Source organism: Parus major, chromosome 1, assembly GCF_001522545.3.
Source record: "Parus major isolate Abel chromosome 1, Parus_major1.1, whole genome shotgun sequence".
NCBI classification, from domain to species: domain Eukaryota; kingdom Metazoa; phylum Chordata; class Aves; order Passeriformes; family Paridae; genus Parus; species Parus major.
In genome coordinates, this window is record NC_031768.1 from 10,707,545 (window position 1) to 10,725,001 (window position 17,457).

At 38.4% G+C, this 17,457-nt stretch overlaps 1 protein-coding gene across 8 annotated transcripts in view; it reads left to right on the forward strand.

The window, feature by feature from the left end:
- Positions 1–290: 290 nt before the first annotated feature.
- The window catches only part of TAB3 (TGF-beta activated kinase 1 (MAP3K7) binding protein 3), a 44,325-nt gene continuing 27,158 nt past the window's right edge, over positions 291–17,457 (forward strand). For 4 of the 8 annotated variants that reach the window (XM_015639845.2, XM_015639863.2, XM_015639871.2 and 1 more), the window contains exon 1: positions 299–540. The gene's annotated coding sequence lies outside the window, so the exon portion shown is untranslated. Of the gene's footprint in view, positions 541–6,752; positions 6,875–17,457 lie in introns of those variants that run through there. The other 4 variants (XR_004496036.1, XM_015639887.3, XM_015639898.3 and 1 more) reach the window with 4 other exon arrangements.

The window sequence follows — 17,457 nt, forward strand, 5'->3', positions numbered from 1 at the left end:
CCCCCGCGGTGCCAGGGCGGAGGAGAGACAGGAGAGCACCCCCAGCCCGGAGCCCCTCACACCGCCTGGCCCCGCCCCTCGGGGCTGGCCCCGCCCCACCCGGGGCTGCTCCCGCCCCCGGCCCCGCCCTCGGCCCCGCCCCCGGCCCGCCTTCCCCCGCTCATTGCCGCGCGCCTTCGCGCCCCCACTCCCCCCGCTCCGCTGCTGGCTCCGCCAAGTCTCGCGAGAGCCGTGCGGTCCGGCGCGCGCGGGCCGCGCCATGTCGGATGCCGTTGGGCGCAGCCGGGGCCCCGCCCCGCCCGGCGGCCCCAGCGCCCCGCACTGAGCCCGGAAGCGCTTCCCGGCCGCGCTCTGCCCCGGACCCCTGTCCCTGCTCCAGCCTCCGCTCCCCGCGCCCGCCGGGGCACGCGCCTCTCCCTCTCCCCTTCCTCAGGAGGAGCGGGGGGGCCCCCGCAGCGGGGCCTGGGGCAGAGCCGGGGGGCGGGAATGCAGCCGCCGGAGCCGCAGCCGCAGCCGGAGCCAAGCCCCCAGCGCAGCACGGTGAGGGGGGGCGGTGGTGAGGGACAGGTGTGGGAGGTGAATCCGGGGGTGGGAAGGGCCGCCCCGCTGCCGGGGGTCAGTGAGGGAGGCTCGGGTGACACCCCTCGCTCCCCCCATGCCGCCGGGCTGTGGGTGTCCCCCCCTTCCCGTGTAGGAGCGGGCTGTAGCCGTCCCGGGGGACACAGACGGGCTGCCCCAGGGAGCAGGGGGTGTCCTGCCCTGCGTGGGCCCGGGTGTGGTGACGGAAGGCGACTCGTGTTGATCCTGGCTCCTGTTTCGCTACCGCACTCCCACGCACCGAGCAGGGAAAACTTTGGTCTTTGTTTTTGGAGCCTTTTGCGGAGCGAGGCGGGCGGACTGCCCGGGGATCCCGTGCGGGTGTCCCCTCAGCAGGGACTGTGGTGTCTGCTGGGCTACTGATGATGCTCTTGCTGCGTAAAAATTAATTAATTAATAAAAACCTAATGGATTCTCAGGTAAACGCTGCCACTGCCCCTTGGACGTGACTGCAGCGCGATGCTGCTGCTGCTCCTTGGCTCTAGAAATAGAAGGCCCCCAAAGGTAGCAAGGCCTTGGCTAAGCTCTGTCCAGAGTCTTGGCTTCAGGTCTGGTTTGAGATCTTATCGACTGCTTCTATTGGCTCTGAGGAAAATTAACTCGAGTTTCATTTTAGTTGGTTTTTTTGATGTAAGTGGATATGGTGGATGGATGCAGCTCTTATTTATACTGTTCAGTGTTAGTGTAGGACTATGCAGTTGTGCTTTTCCCCTTGTTCAGACATAACTTGTAACATGATATTGGCCGTTGTTTCCCTGGCTTTGGCAAGGAGAAAACAAGGAGAGGAAAGACAATTGCTTAGATGGCTTGGGAGTATTTGTAATTCAGGGTTTGGTGGAGATTCTCTGTGTCCAAAAAAATGGAATAGCTCAGAAACACCACACTTGGAAAGTAGTGGAAAAACTTAAGTTAGAGACAGTGTTCAGGTAAACATGCATAAAACAGTTATGGAAGGTCTCAATGCTAACAGGTTTGAAGATGTTATTCTTCAATTCTAAATAAACACTGAGAGTGTTCAGGTTAACGTATGCAGCTGATGTGTTTGTTATTTTTAGTGCTGGTGTTTACTGTGACAAAATTGAGTAGTATTTCTTCATGGGCATATGTTCAATAGCAGGTCCACCTGATCACTGATGTTTCCAGAGGACTTAGTAGAACAGAACTCTTAAAACTTACAGGTAAAGCTTGCATAGTCAAAGGTCAGTCACTGTTCTGGTAACTTTAATTTTATTTTCTAGATCTGTGAGAAAAGCAGTACTTTCTTCTGCCCCTCCTTAACTATATTTGCAGTTAACATACTTCATGTGAAAAGAAGAAATGTTAAATTCATTTCCTCTTTGTAGAGAGAGAGGAACAGGATTCTTAAAAATAAAGCATTTCACAATATTTGTAAAAGCTTGCACTTTTTCATGCCTTGTGAATGGTGTCTGTTGACAGCAGCAATCTGAAGAGTGCCATAACAACCTGAATTAATGTATATATAGATTGTCTCAGTTTGTCTGTAAAATTACCATACCAAATTTTGTACACAGTAGTAAAGAATAATAAAATTAGCATTTAAGCCTATCTTTAATCTTGAATCTTTTAGTTTAAACACAGGTAGCTGGATAAGTGTGATGCATTCTTATTATGAAATCATCCTTTACTTTTACAATGTATTTTTTTTCATCTTGCTTCATAACCTTTACAGATAATGACTGCGGGTGACTGTAACAAAGGTATTGTGAGACCTGTGTTTATTCTTGTATACTGAATCTCATTGAGACTCCTTTTTCTTTCCACGATTTTTCATCTTGAGGAAGACTAGGTGTTGTGAAAACGTATCTGACTTTCACCCAGCTTTGGTGTTATCTGTGCTGGTGTCTCTCAGTTGAGTTGCAGAGTAAAGGTAATCCTAATGGCAAATGACTCTTTTGAAGTCATCCAGGAGAATACATTGATGTGATTCTTTGGGTTATCCGGCAGTAATTCCTCTGTCCCCTCCCAAGAATTATGTAGGGCTTAAATGGAGTTTTTGGTTGCACTGGTCTGTAGGGGCTTTCTCCTGATTTCAAACCTGTGATAATTTATTTTGTATGTGTCTGTAAACAGCATAAGTAACCTCAAAGCATTACCTACAAAAATATTCTTGATTAGGACAAGAGTTACATAGGCACGTACTGCAGTCCATAATGAATGGGAAACCTAAGATGTTTCATTGAATTATTTTTCAAAGTGCTTTGTCTTCAGCTGGGGTGATTTTCAAATTCCTACTTTCACAGCTTCAGTGTTTCAGCAAAATCACCAACATAGGCAAAAGCCTTTGATTTACTTTTTTGACACCAAAGGTATTTTAGTGATGATCAAGTCATTGAGAAAATGATCAAATCTAGTAAATTTTGGGTAACATCAAATGATACTATTGTGTGTGCTTAGTCATCCAACTCAACTATGCTATGACACATTCTGCTCTGGGAGCATCTATGATGCAGCTGTTCCCACTGCTGTGAGCTGAAGTAGGTGCACGCCTGTGTGCGCACACATAAGTGCAAGTAAAGTGTAACTAAAGGTGTTTGCAGTGGAAGTTATTTTTGTTACATGGTATGGTTAAAAGGCAGGTGACAAATGGAGTGTGAAACTGAAACGGTTCATACAAAGCTTGAAATATTATCATAAGCACCTTTTGGACTACTTTTGAATGCAAGGTATGTGGCAGAAGTATCTGTTACTTGTGGTTTTGCAGTATCTTTTCCTGACCCTGTTACTGTCTTTACTTAGAAAAATATAGCCAAACTGAAAAATTTTGGTGCTACCTAGTGCAGTAAACTGATATTAGGGATTTATTTTCAAATCTCTGGCAAAGTTTTCTATTATTATCTTTCTTTTTTCCACATTGGATCTCTCGATTTTCTATATAATACAAATTTCATCTAGACTTATTTCTGTATGGGCATAGTAAAATACTATCCAAATATACTAAAATACTGTCCAAAGACATATTGACTGTCTTGTTTTTGTGAGAGATTGACAACCCTTTTACAGAAGTTGAATGCGTGGTGATGTCATGGTGCCAGTTCTCACCTGTGATCACTGTAAATGGAAAGAAGTTTTGAAATACTTGTTTAGACTCGCGCATGCAAATATTGAAGGTGTTGGTTGAAAACACTGCTAGAATAGGTTCCAGTACTCTGCCAAACCTTTAAGTGTCAGTCAGAGTTGTCCTTTGAAAGGCTTTTAAACATGGAATGTGCTTATAATACTTAAGCAAAATGCTCTCTCCAGCTCCAGGCAAACAGTGATAATTAGGTGTTTCTGTGGTACTGAATATCCGTGCTGGGTATCTCCTGTTCTGTATGAGGAGAGTAGTTGGTCAGCAACTTCTGTGCTGTGTCAGTGTTTTCGAGGTGGCACTGTGGTATTGGTATCCAGGAGACTCACATGCACAACTTCCAGAAAAAACATGACTTAGGCGTTGTCATTGACTTGAAGCTGAAATACATGACAAAAAATTCAGTATGTATATAATAAGGTGAGAAAATGCCACAGTATTGCTGGTACTGTTCAAGTTGTGCAGTGAGTTCTTATTGTTTGGCATTTTTCTTTTTCTTCTTTTCCTTTTGAAGATTAATTATACCAGATAGGTCACAATGTCTATCTCAGCTTAATGTCAGAGTGGAAGTAACATTCCAGTATTCTTACACTCCATTGATTACTATGTTAAATGTTTCTTCCAAGTATTATTTTAAAGTAGCCAGCATAGAACTACAGAGTAAAAATGAAAAATGCCATCTCTGTTGAGGTCATATACTACAGCTTTGTGTTTTTAAGAAGCATTAGTTCTTCAGTTCCTGGTGGGCTTTATTTTATTAAGGGCCTGAATTCAAAGTAGTGGTATTTTAAAAGCATCGAATTACCAGGTTTTGTCCTAATCTGGCTCTATTGTAAGGAAAATTACTGCTCTTTTCAGAGAGTTGTTTAAAGCAAGGGGCTTTGTAAGCAAATAGCAAAGTAGCAAAGAGAGAGAGAGAGAGTGCAAGAGATCTTTCTGCTATGGTAGTGTTGAGTAACCTGGTGGTCACAACTCAAGTACAGATGTTTTCCTACCTGCGTGTGGGCTTGCTGGTGGATTATTAAGAGCGTTTCTGGAAAAGACCTTTCAGCAGATTCTGTTCAATCAGTCTTATTCAACACTCAAAATGAAATAGTTCCTTTCAAATGAAATTGCATATTCACTAAAGTGTACATTAATTTGAAAAGTGGATCAATTTCTGTGAAATCATGGTTGATCTAGGGACAAATGGAGAGTTTTTAGAAAAAGAAACCCCGTTACTACCAGTGTTTGTCTTGGATGTTGCATCTGGAAAAACTTGACTGATTTAATAAACTGCATTCAGTATTGATGGTTTCTTACCAAATTCGGCAAAAAGAATCACAACAGTGGTATTGTGGTATTTTAATCTTGTTGCAGCTTTAAGCTTAAGCATTTTCCTATTCCTTGGTTATATTCTGAGGGGATTAGCCCCCAAGTCTCATTTGTTTGCACAACTCTTCCTGGTTTACAGTGCCACAGCTGCATTAGAAAATGGTTGGCTTGTTTTATATATGTTATTTGTCATGCTGGTATAAATCATCAAGTGTAATTCTTTGTCTTCAGAGGGGAGCTTGTATATTTTGGCTTGACTCAAGATGTGGGCATTTTTTTCTGGCACTTGAAAGAGTTACAGATTTGTTGTGTTCTTTTGTGTTGGACATAGGATCAATAATAGTTGATTAATAGCAGATGGTTGGTTTTTGTTTGTTTTTTTTTTTAACCTAGATGTTGAGCAAGTTAAGAAAGAAATACAGAACTTGGCTTTCATGTCGATGTTCTTGAAGATCAGCTTGCAGAAACAGTGAGCCAGGTACTAGGCTGTTGCATAGCATTGCATTAAAGTGTATCTGCCTTTTTTTCTTGAAATTCTTACGTTTATCTTGAAGGAACAGTAATTCTCACTCTAATCCTACTAATGTTGGATCAGAAATGATGTGTCTAGGTAAGATGAAATGTTAATTTGGTACAGTTTCTCTGTTGCTTCATATTTGCTCAAAAAAACAAGAAGAGGTTAAATTTCTAGTAGCAAGCATTACATCAAATATCATCTCACTGCTGATTTGAATGTGTTAAAAACTTTCAAGTTATTTTCTAGGTATTCTGCTGAAAAGTCACTTTATTTTTTTCCTGGTAAAAATCAAGTTTTAGCTGTTGAATGATCTGGACATTTGTAAATGTGACTTCAGTAATTGCTGAATAAGTGTTGTAGCTGAATTTGGAACACTTAAATGAAATATTATTTTAAAACTTCTGTCAGTGCTTTTGTACATTAGCATGGATTTTTTTTCAACTCAGTAAGTTTCAAGTGGACAGCACAGGGGAGGGAATAACTATTTAAATCTTTTATCTATGCATTGTTTTTTGCTGTTTGGGCAGCATCATGAAAACGTGGTCATGAAAGTCTACATTCTGTTCCAACTTGATGAGCATCAGTGTTTTATGCAGGTGTTTCACAACAAATCTCATTGTTAGACTGAATGCTTCATGCATTGTGAGTAAGAACTTTTTGAATAATTGCTCAGGAATATGTTTGCAGTTTTGTAATTTCTCTTGCTCTTACAGTGTTACTCTTTGATGTGTACTGGTTTCAGTAGCAGGCAGTGACAGTGAGAATTAACCCTGTTCACATCCAGCTTCCTTCTGTGTTGGTTTGAGTTCATTGGCACTTTCTGGAACAAACTTTTTTTCATTACTCTTTTCTTGGAATATCCAGTTTAAAGGAACGTAGGTCAGACAGGGAGGAGAGTTTGTACCACATCTGTCGCGGCTGAATTAAGTTCATAAATGGCAGAATGTAGTTTCTCTTACATCTGCCTCTTTGCTTTTGAAGCCCAGCTTCTAGGTGCTGTAAATGCTTCTTTTGCTTTAAAGAAAGTTCCAAGTCAAGTAAATGTTCTACCTGCCAATCCTTTTCAAGTTTTGGGATATGAGGTAAATGAGGCCGAAGGTAGCCTTAGGCCTAAGAGAGACCTGAGTAAGATCAGCTATTTTGGTCTGTCTTTAGGAATTATGATCTACTGTATTAAAAAAAAAGAGAAAAAGAGTCAAAAAGCACCTGAGTGTTGAAATAAAGTTCTTCCTCTAGGAGTAAGGGGTCTGTAAGAGGGAGGTGGCTTCTGTTGAGGACAACTTGAAGTTTTCCGAAGAGAAGAAAGAATCTTCTCAGCAACTCTGTACAGCAGGCCTTGATGGTCTTACTTCCATCAGGTGAGTGACATCTTCCTATAGTAATGTGGACACTGAGGCATCTTCAGTGATCTCTGTTGTTGTTACTCATGGAGGCACTAGTACCAACAACACAGACATTTCTGTTACTGTGATAAACAGTACTTCTATTTCTGGAGGAACACTCAGTCACTTGAAAGCTGCTTTTCCTTAACTGAGACATTTTTTCTGTGAAAGTTGTAGCAAAAATTTATGACACTTCTCCTAAGAGCATATGTTATCCAAGATGTGATCAGGGCAGGGTGGCTTGTGTTGTCTGGTTCTTATCTGTACCATTCAGTTCTTGGGTTTTGATTTCAGAAATCCCAGTGCAGTTTGTTCTCATGTCCATCTGTTACTGGGAGGTTGAAACACAGCGGTAGTGGACTGGTGTTTCCAGTCTGATGGAGGATTCCTGTCCTGGAAACACAGAGGAGTTGGAAGAAGAGCTCCTTCCTTTTAACCTTTTAAGAAATCCATATCTTATGAGAGATTCTGCTCGCTCTTCTGGTGGTTGGATGAGGTAGAGAGAACTTCTTTTTGCAGTCCTGGGCTCAGTGAAGCCATGGTCTCTGTGGGGTTTGCAGTTCATGGATTCGATGGTTTGGAGAGCTAGCTGAAAGGGGATTGGTGTTGGGGAGCTGACAGGAAAGGATCAAAAGTTTGACTCTTTTCTGTGCACTGAGTTTAAGAAAGTCCCCCATAAAACCAAGCAGTCCTTATTGTGCTTCCCCCCACCATGGAGCTTGTTAAAATCTATACCGTAGACCATTGTTTTGTCCAGCCTCCTGTAAAGACATTTAAAGAATGGCATTCTAAAGTCTCTGAATGTCTCTTGTTTTTTTTAAAGTTTTGAAAGGTAAGGCTTTTGTGAGCTCTAGAAGAAGAGGAAAAAAAAAAAAAGGTAGGTTTAAGTGTTAGAATTTCTATGATTCAGGTGAGAAGAAAGTAGTTATGATATTGACATTTTGGTATGTCTTGTTCTTCTGTTTTGATTATGTGCTAGAACACAGATTCCAGGAAGAACAGATGTGTCTTAGGGAAGAAGTTGTGTCCTCATGACAGTAGCAAATTTCTGCTTTGGAGCTACTCTGAATAAGTTTTCTTTAGCATAATCCTTGGATTACTCCATCCACTTAACAATTCATGGAATATTTAAGATTTCCCAGTAGCCTTACTTAGTCAGCCTTGGAGTAAGGACTTTGAATAGATACTTTGAATTAGCTCCTAAGTGCTGCTTTCTGAACTTTATTGCCACTGTTGGTTGTAGTACCATCAGTAAAAATGGTTGACTGCCACATGCTTATGTAAGCTGGACTCATTTTTTAAGTGAAACTATTTATGGCATTAGCTGTTTAGTCTGTTCAGAAAATGAACACTCTACATTCTTAAGGGGAATGCATTTAGACTTGCTTAGGGCTTTCTTTTATCTGCTTTTCTGAGTTTGGTTTTGTTTTGGTTTTTTTCACTGTAGTTGGTTTTATGGGGGATGGGGGTGGTGTTTGTTTTGTTTGCCCAGCAAATGTATGGTACACTTGGACTTATAGGGCAAGTTATAGTAAAATTTGTGAATTATGTAAGCATGTTGCATAATCGTAAATAATCTTAATTTTTATTAAACTATAATAAAAGTCAAACAAGGAGAAAAACTTGATGTTTGGGATTATTTGTTCAGTACTACTAATGATCCCATATTCTGTACTATAAGCATCTTAGTCGTTTGGTTACCTGATAGCATGTCCAGTGTGACAGAATGCAACTAGAAGAAGATCCAGTAGACAAATACTCTACCAAAAATTTGGAATTTTTGTTTAATAGTCAAAAAGTATTTCGGTGATGATTTGAATAATGTGTCCTTAAAAAGCAGTTAAATAGCTGTATTGCATTTGTAGTAGTATTTAGTTTGGGTTCCTTTAATGGTTAATGATTTTACTAGCTGAAAAAAGACTGCTTAAACATTAAATGAGTTTACTAAGGTGCAAACGTCAAGGTTGAATTATAATAAGTTTTTATTACACATATATTCAAGTACATCAAATTTTAGTGTTTCGTGGTTTTAAATGTTTTATTGAATACTCAAAGATGAGTAACTTCTGAGTATATTACTGTGTAAGTCATTCTGTAGAATAACTTCAAGAGGGATCCATGAGGATTGCAAACTTGTTTTTAGATGTGTGTTTGAATTCTTGTATGATACTGGATTAAACTCACATCAGTTCTGTGTATCTCAAAATACTAATATGTTTCAATCACAATATTAGTATTTTTTATAGTTTGCCCTGGTTTTTGGATTAGTTTCTCTGTTCTATGATTCATATTTGCTAATCCCTGAAATCCATAACTAATCAGGTTTGATGGCTTTGTTTTCACTGTATTCAAGACTAAGAACTTTTCCCAGTTCTTCCAAATAAAAAAGAAAATGAAAATTCAGGAAGGCAAGTTTTCAGGAAGTTGAGAACAATCAGCACTTCTCCAAGGTTTAGGTTTTTGGCTTGTTTGAATATAGACCATCTGGATTTCAAGGAGATGCTGATTTTTCTGTCATTTAAGGTGGAAAATAAGACTTCTAGAAGTGCTGCATGTTTTACTTCAGTGTCTAAATCAGTGGGTAAAGTGTGGCCAACCAGATACATTTGATTGCAACCAGAATTGTTGATTGCATAGTTCCTTACAACTATGAGGTTCCTGGGAGTAACAGGAAAATTGCTAAATGGAATCAAACAGTTAAGCCTTGGACTGTGACTTGGACTGCTTTCTTAATGAGAAAGTCTAATTCCTAATAAGTTTTTGTGCCTTACGTGAAGGGAGAGTCTGCTCTGAGGTATTTGTGGTCAGATCTCATCCTGACACTTTGGTCTAACACTTCTTTCTCACCCTGGCTGCCTGCTTCTGTCTTGAAGTTTTATGTCTATGGCACAAGATATTGTGGGGTTTTGAGGGGAATCAGGGAGTTGATCCAGTTTGGGTGAGTGTTTAGTGTTTTAAATCAAAGTTTAGCTTTAGTGATGTCCTTGTCACCCTGTGGTCTCTAGATTTGTGGTGTTGTGTTGGGAGGAGCAAGCATTGAAATGAAAGGAGAAGAAAATTCATTCTTCAGAATTATTGTGTTTTTACTGTTTAAAGTGATTATGAAACAGTCAGATGAGACTTCCTTTGTGACAATTTCCCTTGTGGAAGCACCCAGAATGTGTGCTGTTGGAGAGCATTTTATGATGATAAATACTTCCATAGACAAAGATTCCCCCACCACCACCCCAGTTTATTTCCTGAAGTTAAAGGGGTTTTGTGCCTAATACTCAGTTGATTAATTTTTTTGTTTGTTTTTTCAGAGTTCAACAGTAGTATCAAAACCACCTCTGTTTTGCTGGGATTGCTGTTTCCTTGCTCTTTTGAGTTGTGATGCTATGCTGAACAAAAAAAAAAATGATGTATTTGGATGTTCAGTATTGCTTGTCCCTTGTAACTCCGTATTTCTGTGTCTCTGCATAGAAGGGAATTAAGATTGCAGCCCTATATTCCCAGTTAAAGTTTATAAGAAGATTGGTATTTGAGTGTAGTATGTTTGTAAGTTTTGGTGTGTTTTTTTCCTTCTGTTAATTATTTTGCACTATAGATGTTTTAGAATTTCTTTTTTTTTTTTTTTTTCTGGAAGTAACTTTCAATAGCATCTTATTCAGCTGTTCTGACATTCCAGAATTCACTGCTCAATTGTCTTTCTACTGACTCCAAACCACTCTAGGATATGTTTGTTACACAGTTGTAGTTAGGTATATGTTTGTTTTATGCTATTAATTTAAAAGCTGCTTTTAAAATGTAAAATACATTTGGCAGTTCTGTTTTATTTAGGTAAAAGCAGTTGTATGAAAAATTTTGTAAATTAGGAACCACATACTTTTGATTTCTAGTAATGAGATTTCCTTTAAATATTTGGTTCTTATTTGAAAATAATAATTTGAATTTTAAAAGTTGTTTTTTGTAATAAATAATGCAGATTGATAATTTTTAGTAGAATTTTATCATGCTTATGTGATTCTTTCATGATGTCATTTAAAGTTTACATAGTGAATAATAAGTTGAAAGTCAATACTACAGTGTTTGAACCTGTGGCTTAATTGTGTGCCTGTTTAGAGGTTTTTTTTATTTATAGTTTCTATTTATTCAGGACTTGATTTAGCTGAATTGAGCATGTATAACTACAGAAGGAATGTCTTTATCCTTAAACATATTTCAAAATGTATTATTTTAAAGGCAGTTTCTCATTAGGCTGTTTTGTCTATGGACTCTACACAGTTCATTAACTTTTCAAATACATAAAAAGTTGTTCTCATCAAAGTGAATGGTTAGGTGTGGAAATCTGACAAATAATCAAAGTAGTAGAGATTATGTATATGAGGAAGTATGTACAGAGTTGAAGGTGCATTGTCTTCTGCAAGTGTTTAAATTTGTGTGAAATTTACTTTTAATCCATTTGAAAATTAGACAAAATATGTAATAAGATATTTCAATTAAGAGTAACTCCACAGGCTAAACTGTGCAGACAGTAATGGAGAATTAGTGGGGATTGGGTATCCAAAGTCTTTTGTATTCCCTGACTGGAGCTCAATAACCCTTCTTGGCAGAAGGTGGATAAAACAGGGAATCACTAAGGTTGGATGAGATGGTATTAAAATGTAAATCTACTATCTGGGGGTTCTTCTGATTGCTGTTCTCAGGTAAATATTGTTTTAGAAAAAAAAGATTTCATAATTTTTCAGCCAATAAACCTCCCAAACTTTAAATAGTACTGTGTTTGGTCCGCCATAATGGAAAACTGGTGGTGTGAAATAGGTGTGAAAATAAGCATCAATTATTTTTGCATTGTCTGGGTTTTTTTAAAACATGAAGTACCTTTGTTGTTTTAAAGCCGATGCTGAATCAAAGAACAGGCTTCTCAGAGGTATCCAATTACTTAATTTACATATTTCTCCATAAGTTGGAAGGAGCAGAGAATCTGCATATGATTTATAGTCAGACTTAACAGGTCTGTTACGGTATTGCTAAGCTCATCTGGCCATTCACATACTGAACGTGTAGCATTGCTTTCCATCCTGTGGGGGAGGAATGACACAGAACAAAATAGAATAAGGCTTGTGCTTAAGCAGCACTAAAAATGTCAAAGGTTTTCATCTCTTTCCTTCTCCTCCCTCTCCTTTAAAAGCAGAGAGAATCCAAAGCTTACACTCGAGTCTCGGTTGTGTAAATGCTTAGAGTCGAGTTTGTTTGCAGTAATGTTGTGAGAATTCTGAAGGAGTCATTGGGCTGTTTGGTGAAGCAGAGGGTGTGACTACTTGTGCTTTGATTTTGGAATCAAGGCATCAGATTACAATATTATTTTAATATATTTTTGCTTTCAACTGGTTAGGTTTTTTTTTAATTCAGAAATGTACAAATCTCTCACTTTGCCCTCCTTTGTCCAGGGCAGGCATTGTGTGTCACTTACTGGCCTCAGGGAATACTCTGGTGGCAGTTGTGCTTGGCTGGCCTGGGGTGGGGGGAGACAGCAAGTTATTTTAAACCTTAGGTTTTTCTACTGTCTGACCTCCTGTTGTACAAAAGACTGCACTGGGTTTGTGGGAAGGTATGACTTTGATTTTTTTCTTATTTTTTTCCTCTATGTTTTCTGTACATGATGCCCCTCTAAGACTCAAGTAAAAAAAAGACTGGTTTGAAAAGGTTGAAATTCTTAGTTACTAATTGAAGAGCTGGGCATGCTCCAGGTTCTTGCTTTCTACAAGCCATATGGACACTCCCACTTCTTAACAGTAAAGAAAAGAACTGAAGAACTAAATACCCCATCTCTTCCTCTGCTGCAGTGTCTAAGCGAAGGAAACCACTGTGACATACCAGGTGAGGGAAAGGGTTTTGCGTTCTTGTAGTGCATCTGAGACACTCAAATTGTTGGGTGGGTGTCAGTTCCAGTGTTCTGTTCTGATGGGGGTAAAGAGCCCTGAGCACAGCACAAATACCAGAGCAAGCTCAGTGTAGTGTAGAGAATGTTTCAACAATTCTTTAGCTATTGCTTTACTTAGCTACCTACAGAACCCCATAAATTGTGAGAGAAGAGAGAGGTCTATTAAAACAAAGAAGGACATGGATTTTGGAGGCTGCACCTACCTTGAGCTGCTGGCCAGCATCTTTTTGTTTTTGAGAAGTGAAATAATCCAAACCTATTTAAGAGTAGAATGAGTTAGTAACTATTTAAAGTTGAAGCTGCCTTTGAGCCCTAGTGGTTTTCTCCTCTTCTTCTAAAGCAGGATTATGAGGATAGCTTCCTAAAAGGGAAATGAAATCAGTGCAGTTTATCCTACCAACCTCAGTGGAGTACAGTAAGGCAGATCAGTGTGGAAATTATTTGGTTTTACAGAGATGCTGGTTGCTTAACGTGTTTAACTTGCATCTGTAACTTATATTTGGAAGGATATTTATCATGTAGAATAAAAATAAGGTATTGTAAAACGACCTTGAAGTGATCCTCTTGAAATTGTGAATAGGGACTTTTGGATGAAATGCTTTGAAAAGTCAAATACTACTTATTCCTGAAAGTTCCAGAAAGTGTACCTCATTCATTTTGTCTCATATTCAGATTTGTGGTATATTTTTTTTTAATATCTCTACCTGATGAAAGCGACATTTACTTGTAAATTCACCATCAGCCAGCTATACCATATCAGCTGTAGAAAGACTGTCTAGTAGTCAAGGACCTCTTTCCCTCTGCTTTGTATACCACAAGGCTGATTCTGTAAAGCCACAGGGGTATTTTTACTCTAGCTTGCAGTCGCAGGCTCAGTGAAAGACAATCCAGCTCCATCATCACAAAATTGGTCTTTTTATGCTCAGCTGTATGTAAAAAGTTACACATGCTCCAGCCAGGAATTGCGTTAATCTCATCACTTGAATTTGAATTTTTCTGGCCTGGTGTCAGACCAAGAGAAATAAACAAATGTTATGGCTGATGACCTGAATACTGCCAACCTGCCTTTGCAGGCAGTGTCATTGAGTTGAGTAACTAAGGTGTCCAGACTGCAAACACAGCTTTGGCTAAGCTACCAAAATCATGACTTAAAACCTTGGAGGGAGAGAGCTAAAGTGTGGGTCTTAGGAGGAGTTTGTGCTTCTGTGTAACTGTAGCTGACCTACAAGTGATTATAATCCATTAATCTTCCAATAATAAAATTAGAATAAATATTAGAAAAAAATCAGTTTAAAATTGTGCCCAGAGTATACAGAAGAGCATGAAAGTTACTTGACAGTATGAAGACTGTTACATTATTATAATAGAATATTCTAGCTATAAGTATTGTTTTTTCAAATGTACTTACTTTGGATACTACATTGAGTTGGGAACAGGTGAATTTACTGAGTAGATGTTAGATTTTTAAGTTGGGAGAAGCAATAAATACAAGAAAAATAAATAATAATTATTAAATTTAATTATATTTAAATTATTAACAAATATATATACATACACGTGCACATACACACCCCCATATAAATCTAGTGAAAAGGTGTCACCCACCCATGGCAGTGGGTTTGGATGTAGGTAATCTTTAAAGTCCCTTCTGGCCCAACCCATTCTGTGACTCTAAACAGAAATTAATTTTGTTACAGAAAGTTTTAGTGTAGGTGGCTGCAATTTTTGTGCTGTTATCTGTAGTTTCTCAGGTGTTAAACCCACCTGGTTTGGAGCTCTCTGTTAGGAAGAGGATCTAATGCTTTCATCAAGTAAAGATACTCTTCAAAGCCTTTGAAGCTATACAAGAATTTTGGCAGGAATGCATCAGTGCATTTTAGGATGAATAATCATATTCATATTCTAGTCTTTCCATCATCTCTTTTGGCTTATCCCATTTCTGACCCAAGATGATGGAACAAGTCAATCTGAAATAATATCGAGACTTCCTTATAGAGATTTTCTATTCAAGCAATTCTATAGACAGGACAGCTACAGCTTTCTCTGAGTGTTAATTGTTTAAATATTACCTTACATACCCATGTTTCTTCCTGCAACAGATGTAACATATGGAAAGCTTATGGAAAGAGGGGAAACTCATAGCTTTCCTTTCATCAGACATTTTTTTTTTTTAAATGGTATCCCATTAGTATTTTTTAATAGAGAATGCTGAAACCAGTGTAGAAAGAAAACATTTCAAAATGTCTGCATTATGTAATATGTAAGGCACATCTCCCCAGAAGATCCATCTTGGGCTAAGATGAGATAAAATAATGTTAATAGAAGATGATTGTGGTCTCATGTTGCAGAAACAACAATCTAATTTTAAGGCATTCTTCCCTCTCTGCCCCCCAAAAGTAAAAGGAAAAAAAAAAGTGTAAAAACAATAATCTAAGGTGTATATGACATCTGTATATATACATACATAGCTCATGCAACTATGTGTCTGTATGCTATGTTGTTGGCAGATAATTTTTTATTTTAAGGTGCCTTCTGCTTTCCTCAAGGGTATTGGGCACAGCAATTCCCAATACGGCACGTGGTTGAGCACCTATACATGTACAGGTGTGATCATGGATAATCTCAATGTGTCAATATGTTATATTGCAATAAACATAAATAACATTCATATAATGTGGTGTGTAACCTCTTTATGTGACTGTCTTGCAACACTCCCGTGAGCAAGTATTCATGCAGAGACTTGTCAGAAGATACCACAGAATCAGCAAGGTCCATGCTAAATTTCCTTATGTTAACAAATTCTTCTGGAATGATAGGAAAGGCAGGCATGCTGCATAACTTGTTCATTGTATTTTATAGCAGTTATTCATGTCAAAGAAATTTACATTGTCAGGCCACCAAAGTTTAATTCAAAACTTCAAAAATGGAAGTTGATGTTTTCTGGTGTAGTGAGTATGATTCATATCTTTCTGTATTGTTGTTAGGTATTGACTCCTGTCTGTTCCATGTTTTTTCTCTATCAGCTTTCTCCTTTTTGTTTCTTACTTTTTGTTCCTGTTTATATGTGCTTGTCTGCTTCCCTCCTTAGTTTCATGTGTTAAGAGTCATATCCTCCATCAATTTGTGTTTGTTTGGGATCCTGAAAGGTGGTTCTGTCATCCCCTCACTCCACTTCTTTCCAATCTTGGGTTTTTTCCTAGTTTCAGATGGTCAAAGTGAAGAGAGGCTGGTGGTCATCAGGCCAGAAACTGTTGAATGTTGTTGAATGCTTCCCAGTATCATCTTCTCCTTTCTTATCTGGCCATATTGGGTGTAGAAATATAGGGAATAAAATGTTCAGGCAGTCTGCAATTGATGTTGCTTTTTGCAGTTGTGATTTATATGGGCTGCTAATAAACTTAGGTTTTACTTAATTTCACTTGATTTGAAGCTAGTGGTAATTCTCTCTCGGCAGGAAAAGGAATTACTTCTACTTTATCGTGTAAATATACTTTTGTGATCATTTTCTCAATGATACAGAAAAATCTGAATGTTTAAGACAAGGTATGTTACAGAAAATGTCTGCATCCTGTAAAGCTTTTCCATATATGCAGTTATCAACAAAGTAGAAAGCTTTGATTCAATGTATTGAATATATTTTCAAGGTTTGTCATAGAAAAACTCATCAGAGATTTAACAGAGAAACTGTACTGGTCTGTTTATTTTAAACTGTTATTTGAAACACTTCTATGGCAAGCCAACACAAGTCTTATGGGTATTTCAGAAGCAGGAAACCTCATATTTAAACTGTTGGTTTAGAACTTTTGTCCCCTTTTTTCTGACTTGATAATTGCTTAATATTCTAATACTTCAAATTTTAATTCAAATAGATGAAATTTTCTTTGGTAGCATAAGAAATTAGATTTTATTTTTCAAATTCTATTCTTGATTCATAGCATGATTGTCTAAGTGAATTTAAATTTTGTAGTTATTGCACAGCTTCATCTCTCTCAGAGAGTATGGCCAGACTTTTTTTGTAAAATTGTTTTCTGAGCCAGACAAGTAAAAAACTGGTTAAAAATTAAAATAGTATAGCCCTGAATGTGTGAAGTGCAGTGGTTTGCCTTTTATAGAAGTATCTGCAGGGTCAGACAAACAGTGTGATGGTGTTGCTTTTACTCTGCAAATGGAGCCTCTTTCAGATTTACTGATAGCAATTCATTTGTTTAGAGCAGTAATTTTTCGTAGAGAGAAGCCCAAGTCAAAGTGAAAAGGTAAAGAAAAGGGAGGGACACATTTAGGCTAATTTTGTGACTAGCCATTGAAATGTGTAACAGCTGATTTATGAGTGTAGGAAACACTGAAATTTTACAAGTTCAGTTTGAGTAATCCAAATTTGGTGGGTTGGTTATTTGTTTTGGTTTTTTTTTATTATGGCTTCTGTCTTGAGACTTTTGCAACTTCAGGCTTTAGTGAATTCTTACTGATCTAAACTCCTGCAAAAGTACTTGCAGTGTTTCATTTTGTAGAAGTGTCTTGTGGAGAGGCTCGTGTTTTGACTGTTGTAAATATATCTTAGGAACAAAGCCTGTTCCGAATGTTTTACAGGTGAATTCAGTGTGTAGCAATGAATTTGTCATGTAGGAGTTAATCTGAG